The sequence below is a fragment of the Trichosurus vulpecula genome, chromosome 6 (assembly GCF_011100635.1).
Source record: "Trichosurus vulpecula isolate mTriVul1 chromosome 6, mTriVul1.pri, whole genome shotgun sequence".
Lineage (NCBI taxonomy): Eukaryota > Metazoa > Chordata > Mammalia > Diprotodontia > Phalangeridae > Trichosurus > Trichosurus vulpecula.
In genome coordinates this window covers 47,391,807-47,402,392 of record NC_050578.1, presented here as the reverse complement: position 1 = coordinate 47,402,392, position 10,586 = coordinate 47,391,807, and positions in this window count along the sequence as shown.

Here is a 10,586-nt window from a genome sequence, read left to right as displayed (position 1 = left end):
CTTTATTTAATTTATACAAAGTAAAATAAGGCAAATGAAAAACTAATGAGTGGCATGGAGTAGTAGATTAAATGTTGTACTTTGATTCAGGAAGGTCAGGGTTCAAATCCTACCTTACTTGCACTTATTTGCTGCATGATGTTGGTATAATGGAATGAATGCTCAGAGGGTCAGGGTTCAAATCCTACCTCCTACATGTATTTGTTGCGTATACTGTATGCATGTTTGTTGGTATAATGGAATAAATACTCAGAGGGCTGGGGTTCAAATTCTACCTCCTATACTTATTTGCTGCAAGATGCTAGTGTAATGGAATGAATACTCAGAGGGTCAGGGTCAAATCCTACCTCCCACACTTATTTGTTGCGTATACGGTATGCATATTTGTTGGTATAATGGAAGAAGCACTCAGAGAGCCTGGGTTCAAATCCCAGTTCGCCTGCTTGCTACCTATGACTTGACATGTTACTTAGCTTCTGAAGACTTCTCAGTTTTCTCATCTGTGAAATGAAGGGATTGACCTGGAGGACTATGTATGCCACTATGCAGTGGTAAGATTCAGCCAATTCACACTGGTTCAGTAGAACCGGTACCTAATTTTAGGTTGAATTTGGCAAACCAGTTGTTAGCGGGGGTGGCACCTCTGCTCGGTTCCATGGAGAACTGGTTAATTCATTTGAATCCCACCACTGCCCCTGTGATCCAGTCACTGTCAACCAGAAGGCTTTCTATTGAAATCCTTTCCTGTGCTTCCTAACAGAGTGGTTTGAAACCATCTTCCTATGAAATATTTATTTGCAAAGCAGAATTGGTTGCTTCCTTAGGAAACTAGCATCCACATCTTCATGCAGAAGGAAAGTTCATTTTTCAGGCAGTCTTTGCTAATGCACATTAATGCTTCCCTGCTGTTATTTTTGGCATCCTAGTCATAGAATATCTGAAATATGCTGAAACTGACAGTACTGGAGGAAAATGTTGCTGCTGAGTTATACGGAGATACTCTTCAAGGTTCAGTTCTTTTTTTCAGATTAAAGTCTTAAGAGGTAACTTACTTGATTTATTATGGTGTTTTGGGATTGGCCTGCCTCTGGCCAGTTCCCTGGTAGTATAGAATAAAATGAGACACTCACGGATCATCCAGCAGTTAAAAAAGGAGATTTACTTAGCCACAGCAGGAGAAGGATAAGCTCTGAGGACACCTCCAATGGATTCAGCTGAGGGAAGCTCCCCTGCCTGAGCTGCCCATCGTGGTCCACCAGCCAAGCATCCCAGCCCCCTAGAGCTCCTCATAACTATTTGATACTCAGGTGATGAGGAAGTGATATCATCAGCCTAAACCGTTGGTCCTCTGAGCCAACCAAGTCTTGAGGATGGTCTCAATACCTTTTAAGGGAAAATTAGCGTAACTTGAATGGGGGAAAGAGGTTTTGATATTGCTTCTAACACAAAGCCAGGACAGGTAGAATTTACCAATCATCTAATGGAACAAATATTGATACCATAGTAACGGCATTTCCATAAAGATATCATTGATTTATTGCCAGTTTTTTTCATAATTTAGACTTTTCCTTTGATATTTTATTTAATTCAATTTAACACCTTTTCTGTTCAAGACATTGTGTTAAGTGCTGGAGAGATAAAGACAAAATTCAAAATGATGCTTTCCCTCCAGGAGGCTATATCCTACTATATCCTATCAAACATGTATGCAAATAAGCAAATTCAAAGTAATTTCAGGAGAAAGGGAGCAGTAACAATTGGACAGATCAAAAGAGCTTAGCTCAGGATCTGGTACCTGAACTGTAGGGTGGCTAGGTGGCACAGTGGATAGAATGTCAGGCCTAGAGTCAGGAAGATCTGGGTTAAAATCAGACACTTACTAACCATGTGACCTTGGACAAGTGACTTAACCCTTATTTGCTTTAGTTCCTCATCTGTAAAATGGAGACACACTGGAGAAGAAATGGTATGCACAAAGTCACATAGAGTCAGAAACAACCAAACAGCAACAACCTGAACCATGCTTTGGAAGGAACCTTGGAATCTAAGAGGTGGAAATGAGGATGGAAAGCAGGCTTCTAGGAAATACCCTATGTGAAAACACGAAGACAAAAGATGACATGTGAAGTCCAGGGAACAGCTAGCAGGCCAGCTTGGCTAGAAAGCGGCCCACGGGAAGGAGAGTACTATGAATTGTCTAGAAAGGTAGGTGGCAGCCAGTTTGTGGAGGAGTTTAGATATATTCCAGATCTGTGACCTGGCCACATGATTTTTTGGCACACAACTCTTCCCACATATTCTATGGCCACACGTTCCTTTGCAGGTGTGTCCTCCAGTCATATGGGTTCTTACGTCTCTATCCTTCTCCTCTGGTGGTGTTGTAAGCTGTGCAAGTACACAGTAGGCATGGAGAGATCGCTTCTTGTCATTTTTATTTACTATGTTGTTTGATGAGTTTTGTTTTGCACTAATGCTCTTTTTGGATGGCTTGTTGCTGTTGTTCAGTTAGTCAACACAACAGTAGGGGTTCACAAGCTATGGTTTTGAGTCAGGGATGACCTTCAGTGGTCTCAGACCTGACACAGCTTTTCTGGGGGCCCACAAGGTAAAGAGATGCCCCAAATGGTACACACAGAAGTAGTTTCCCTCTTAAACAAGGCCTTCACAATTCTCCACGAACATGAAGAGTGAGGGGATTTTCTGATGACTCTTGGTATGTGACCAATATAAAAATACTTTGATTTGTTCTGTTTGCAAATGATGTGAGTACTTCTGACAAGGGAGTAGATGATACTTCATTCATTCCTTTTCATCCTGTGTACTTTGTGTCTGCTTTCCCATAAGGATGGAAGACATGAGAAAAAGACCATGAAATCACACAATATCAGAGTTGCAAGGGACCTCAATGTAAAAGGATCATAGATTTATAAACTAAAGAGACCCTAGATGTCATTTAATTCAGCCTACTCATTTTACAAATAAGGAAACTAGGTACAGAGAGATTAAGTGACTTCTGTAATTTTACAGAAATAATAATAAAATAATATATAATAAAATCATAATAAATATGTAAAATATTATTTAAATATACATTATGCACAATATTAATGTAATATGAATATATTATATGCATATATAAATTGTGATAATAAATTATAAGTTACAAAAAGATATAATAATAAATATATAAGATAATATTATTTAAATATTATGCACAATATTAATATAATATGAATATATTATATGCATATATAAATTGTGATGATAAATTATAAAAGTATAATGATGAAATAATAATAAATACACAAAATAATGTTATTTAAATATAATGCATTGTGCACAATATTAATATAATATGAATATATTGTGTGCATATATAAATTGTGATGATAAATTATAAAAGATATAATAAAAGAATAATAAATATGTAAAATGATATTTAAATATACTACATTGTGCACAATATTAATATAATATAATAAAAGAATAATAGATATGTAAAATAATATTTAAATATACTACATTGTGCACAATATTAATATAATATGACTATATTATATGCATATATAAATTGTAATAATAAATTATAAAAAGATATAATAATAATAATAATAATTTTAATCTACATCTCCTGATTCCAAATCAGGCATTCTTTCCACTGCACCACGCTCATGCTACCTTAAAAGTTGTCCAATTCAACCTGAAATTGCCATCACCAAATGAATCAAAAGATGAAAGCAAGAACAAAGGTCTAGGCAGGGCTCCTGGGTACCTCAAATTCACTGTTCTAAATCCCTGCTTTCACATCTAAGTATGCCCAGAAACAAACTTCCCAGGCTTTAAATCATCCCTCACACATAAATGTGACATGTGTGCAATGTTTATGCATAATACCAATGTCAATTGCCATTAGTAGCTGCCCATTGGCAGGGACAAAAAGAAGCCTTCTTAATTGTTTTTAAGGAATTACTATATACTACCCAGAGACAGCTAAGTGGCTCAGTGGATAGAATGCTGGGCCTGGAGTCATGGAAGACTCCAAATTCAGCCTCAGACACTTATTAGCTGTGTGACCCTGGGCAAGTCATTTGACCTTTTAGAAAAGGAAATGGTAAACTACTCTAGTATCTTTGCCAAGAAAACCCCATAATGGGGTCACAAAGAGTCAGACACGACTCTACAACAATGCCTGCCTATTACCCATAGTGATCAACCCAGCTATGAGACAGTTCAAATTTCAAGTCCCAATATCCGACCTAGAGCATTATTTGTTGTACAGTTGAAAGATAGCTGGATCTGGAGTCAGAGGTCAGCTTAGATCTCATTTCTGCTCCTCACTATATGTACCTGTATGACCTTGAACAAATTATTTGAATTCTCTAGACATCAGCTCCTTATTTGTAAAGTGAAGTGGTTGAACTGGATGGCCCCTAACATTCTTCCTACCTCTAGACCTACAATATTATTATCCTATGACAAGTTCATTTAGATTGTTCCCCTTGAGTTTAAAAAAAAAAGATTTTGCTTCAATGGAGCTTCTGTTTGCTGAATTAATGGGTCTTCATCACAAGGAGATTGTAAGTCATCATTCAGCTGAAAACCCAAAGGGTAAAAATAGCAAAGACTAAACATATAATATCCGTCTTTCTTCATCTAGGTTTCTGGAAGGTGTGTCTTTCCTGAAACTTATGAATCATGGCTACAGACTTTGCAAATTTGTTCCATGAAGTGGAAAGAGCTGGAAAATGGCAGCTGGAATATGCGTCCTGTGCTCAGCTTTGGGGGAAGGGTGACACATAGTCTGTAGCTTGTGTAAATCTCCCTTCCCGCAAGTGACCAAAGATGGTGATTTATATTAGAAGGATGCCATGTAGTTTTACTTTAGCTTTTTAAAACAGTGCTGGCAATCAGGATAACAGAATGCAGGACCTGATAGCTTACTGACCAACTGAGTGTTGGGTGACATCAAACACAACAGACTCGTCAGAGTTGTCACATCTCTAGCTAAAAATTAAACAAAAGCACAGCTTATAAAATATACTGATCTGTTCTTGACATTCCTGGAAATTTAGCTATGACCATGATCCTGGAAATAAAATATGTTGACTTCATTTGAAATAAGAATCAACATTAAGGCTGTCTATTCCTTTCCAGACACTATTGGAATACTCTGGAGTATTCCTAATTTCTCAATTTAATAACATCTCAAATTCAATCTTACTTTAACCAGAAGTTTTCCAACATATGTTTAAAAAAAAATAAAACCATAGCCCTGACTAAAATCTATGCATATGCTCTACCCCCTGGGGTTTCTATTTTTACATTCACTCATTCATTTATACATTTAACAAACATTTATTGGCTGCCTACTCTGAACAAAGCATTGTGCTAACGTACTGAGCACAAATTTCTATTGGTCATTTTTTAAAATCGGCATTCACTGTTGACTTTAACATAATAGCAAGTTTTACATTTCAGATCTCTTCCTCCTAGAATTATTTGAAATGGAAGCTCCAGAATAACAACTTGCCCATAAATGTATAAAAATAATTTTAAGTACACGTTTCCTTCTTGCCTCCTGTACATTAATTGCTGGAACTATAAACACTTGTGAGAAAATGATCCCATTGTGTTTCTTTGAGGGGTTCTGGATGCTTTAGTATGCAGCAGCAGCATCTCCTAGTGGACAAAGAAGTGTTTTTCAATTAGTGCTTGTTTCACTGGCTACATCTGATTTTTAAAATTGACTTTTGCTTTAAAAAGGGCTGTTGATCATGAAAAAAACATAAGCCGTCTGAACATACTAAGTCCAAACCTTTGTCCCAGTGAGCTGAAAACCAATTACAATAAATACAGAGAGGGAAAGAAATATTGATGCATGCTCCTAAGTTAAAAGGAAATAATTGGGAAGATAGACTTTAAATATTTAAAGACAAGCTATCACAAACCAATGCAGTGCAATTCCAAAATGAGAATAAGGATATACAAAGAGAGTCTTCATACTTCAAATATGGTACTATTGCTACATATAATTTTGTGTATCATACTTCTCAACATCAGATGCCTGAATTCCTCCTAATAGCAATGATTGCAGACATTAGCACTTTTTGCAGTAGCAAAGAACAAGAAACAAAGTAGATGTCCATTGATTGGAGAATCGCTTAATGATACATGAATGTAATGTTCTTACAGTACACATCTCTGTAGTTAGAAATACTGAAAGAGAAAAATACTCTAAGTCAGTGTTTCTTACACTGTGGGTCTCAGCCTCAAGTGGGGTCACGTAATTCAATACGGGGATAGTAAAAAAACTGGCAACAGTAAAAAGTTTCTGAACATGCAATGACCAAAAATTAATTCAAAACCAAACACATAGTGAATCCATGGTGTTTCTGGCAGTGTTTGCCTGTGTTACATTGCACAACTTCACTGCAACCTTGCTTCTGAACACAGCATTGATGATCATAAAATCAAAATATCGCTCAGCATCCTGCAGTATCAAATATTCTGCTAAGATTTAATTATTTATGTAAAAATAAACAAGAACATCCATCTCATTAGTATGCAAATTTGCTTTCATCTTTAATAAGTGGTTAAATTATATGCATACCAAAGAATTGTTTTAAAATAAATTTTGTTAAGATTTATTATCAGTAAATGTTTGAATTGCTGGTTGGTTGGTTGGTTGGTTGTTGTCCTTCATTTTCAAAGATGACCAAAATGATATCATTAAGTCAAGATTCAGTGTGTCCACCTGTGGCTGATCGGGCCAACATGAGCTCAAAATGTTCTACCACAGGTCAGGCACAAATAGTCCATGTGAATATTTGGGGTGGATACTCCAAACTTGCACATCCTGTGTTTCCTTTGAGCTATTTCAATTCTGCTTTGCTCATAGAGCACAGCACCTTCTCTGATGTGGGCATACCATGCTGAGCAGTCCTGTGCCAGTGTCTCCCATGTCACACAATCAATTCCAAAGTTCTTGAGAGAGACCTTGAGAGAGTCCTTGTATAGCTTCTTCTGACCATCGTATGAACTCCTGCCCTGTGTGAGTTCTCCGTAAAATAGTCTTTTTGGCAAGCAGACATTTTGCGTTCAAATAATGTGACCAGCTGCTAGTACCTTCTCCCCTGAAAACTAGACAATGATGGTCATATAAAAACAAAAGATAAATAATAATAACTGACATTTTCTGGTGCTTTAAAGTTTGTAAAATGTTTTACATCCATTGTCTCACTTGAACCTCACAACAATCCTATGAAATAGATGTAAGAGGTAGGAGATTTAGAGCTAGAAGGAACCCCAGACACCATCAAGTTCACCGCTCTCATTTTTAGATGATTGAGAAACAGAGGAAGGAAGGAAACAAGCATTTATTACTTTGTGCCAGGCACTGTGCTAAGTACTTTACAAATATTATTTCATTTGATCCTCACAACAACCCCAAAAGATAGATGTTATGATTTCTGATTTTACTTCAGTGGACAAATGCTAAATGACCCCAGGGTCACAAAGCTGATAAGTGTCTGAAGTTTAATTTGAACTCAGGCCTTTCTGACTCCTGGGTCAGCTCCACCACCCGGCTGCCTAGAAGTTATTTAACAATTTATGATGATCACATAACTAGTAAATACCAGAAGCAAGATTTGAACTCAGGTCCTCAGGTCCAACATTTTGACCCCTCTATTATGTTGTCTTTTTCTAATGTTTAAAGTTTTAAGTTGCTCTATTCATTTATTCTCATTAAAGTTCCTAAGGCCCTCTAAAAAGATAACCAGGAGAAGTAAAATTGCTCTTGGCTAAGTTAGTCAAAAAGAGGACAAGACAGAATTTCTGCTGTACCAAGAATTTTAGGATAAAAACTTTATAAAATCTGATGGCTCTATGATGTAGTTGAAATAGCATTGGACCTGAAGTCAGGAGGGCTGGGTTGAAGCATGCCTCAGACACTTACTAGCTCTGTAACCATAGACAAGCCATTTTAATAAGTTTACATTTCATTTGCCCTGAAAAAAGACTGGATGAGTCTTGGCACCCAATTAAACCAGTGTGGGAATGGTGTTTTTATACATTTGCCAGAAAATGTGATTAGCTTTTCTTCTTAATTTAGTCACATTGCAATTAACATTCTTTGAGTGCCACATGCTATATTTTCAGAGTGATTCACAATCATTGATTGCCTGTAAATTCCCCAGTTGGGTTACTATTACATGGTACAATGGGGAAAGTGCTAGATTTGAGGGATCAAGGATCTTGGGTTCAGACCCCAACTCTAAATTACTTTTATTTCACAAATCTTGAGAGATTTGGGCATCACCTCCACTAGGATGAACTAGTGAAGGGAGGCAGGCTACAGAAGGCAAGGCACCAATAGATATACCCTAACTCGAAAGATTCCCACCCACCGCTATCCCTCCTCTCCATTGGTTTGGAGGTGGGCTTACAATCTTGGCATGAAAAACTAGACAAAAGACCACGAAATCAAGCACAGCCAATCCAGACATATCTCCTTATTTAGTTACTGATGTGGCAATGACATGGCTAAGGTAAAAGAGAAGGAATGAGGAAGGAGAGGGGGACGTTCCTGGAGCAGAGAACAAACAACTCACAGGTAGTCCATTATCTCCTTCTTTGGTAAAATTCTTGTGCTAGCACCGAGAGAGAGGGGAAGGGAGGGGCACCTACAGCTTCAGGCCCTGACTTTCTAAAAGTTAGGTAAGTTGCTATAAGGTTAAATTCCAAGCCTCTCCTACTCCTTCAGACATTCCTTATTCCAGAAATATGAGAATAGAGTAGCCCCTATATTCTTACCCTGTGAAGTCTTCACAAATTATCCCTCTTACTCACTCCCTTAGCAAATTTATGCAAGTCACTTACTTTCTCTCTGTTGGTTTCTTCATCTATAAAATGAAGGGGCTGAACTATATGACTCAGTCTCTCAGGTTGAAAGCTCTTCACAACCTGCTTCCAAACTTCCTTTCCATGCATCTTATACATTATTATTGTGGAAGCAAGTTAAAAAAAAAAAACCAAACAGCTCCATTTTTAGTTCAGTCAGTCAAATAGCATTTATTAAGCATTTACTAATATGCCAAGCACTGAGGATACAAAGAAAGATAAAAGATAGTCCCTGTCCTTGAGGAATTTAAATTCTAATGGGAGAGACAACACGCAAACATCTATTACAAACAAGCTATAGACCGAACAAATTTGTGATAATCAACTGAGGGAAGGCACTAGAATTAAGGGTGATGGAGAAAGAGTTCATGCCAAAGATGTGATTTTATCTGAGGGGTACCAGGAGGAGATGAGGAGGGAGAGAATTACAGGAATGAGGGACAGCAAGTGAAACTGCACAGGCTTGGGAGATGTACCTATTGAAAAGAACAGCAAAGGGGCCAGTGTCACTGGTTAATAGAGTAAGGAAGAGGGGAGGGATAGGGAAATGTGCAAAGACTGGAAAGGTTGGAACAGGCCAGAATATGAAGGGCTTTATAAGATGAACAGAGAAGTGTACATTTTATCCTAAAGGCAAAAGGGAGCCATTGACACGGATTGAATAAGGGGGTGATATGGTCCGCTGAGCACTTTAGGAAGATCTATTTGACAGAGGCAGGGAGATTGTAATAACCAGCAGGTTATTACAATATTCCACGCATGAAATGATAAAGTCCTACAACAAGACAGTGGCAGTGTCAGAAGGGGGCATAGAAGAGGGAACAAAGGAAGAAACAACAGGACTTATCAAATGACTGGGTATATGTATGGTGGGATCCAGAGGGTGAGGACACAACCTATGACTCCACAGTTAATGAAAGCTACCTTGAATAAATGTAAACAGCAAAAAGAAGCTCTAGCTATCCCAGGGAAAAACTTGCATGCAACCCTTGGCCATCCCTGGCACAATGCGTTCTTTGTTTTGTTTCTATATGATATCTGACCTGGCCTAAAGCAGGGAAGTGGGGATCCCCCTCATAAATAAACCCTCAATTAATCCAACAAAACCTAATAAATCTATACATATATACACACACTGGCATGGATTACCCTTCTTTCTTTGGTGTCTCAGTGTTGTCTTGGAGTGTCTGCTACCCTACGATTGGCATAATCAGGGCAGAACTGATGTTACATCTTTATGATTGGTATAGTCAGCAGGATCTGCATCCTCACAATTGGTGTAACTGGCAGGATCTGTGTCTTTACAAGATGGTGGTTGAGAAAGAGTGAAGTGTTGAGGATGACACATGGGGCAAGATGGTAGAGTGAAGCCAACATTTCTGTGGAGCTCTTTCAATACTCCCTGCTCACTTAAATACTTAAGTTAACTTAACTACTAAACTTAATGCTAACAACTTAAAAAAAAACACTAAGCCAAAATCTGAGCAGGAATATCAAGGAAAAGTCCCAGTGTGTCATTTTTTCCAGTCCCAGGAAGCTCAGGAAGACAGAGAGGTCTGTGGACAATAGGGTGGGGGCTGACCTGGAGCACAACATGGTGTTAGGGCAATCAAACTTTTCCCTATTCTTCCCTTTGGGGATGCTAAGACTATCAAGTCTCCCCTTTGTTTGAATGGGTGGGAAAC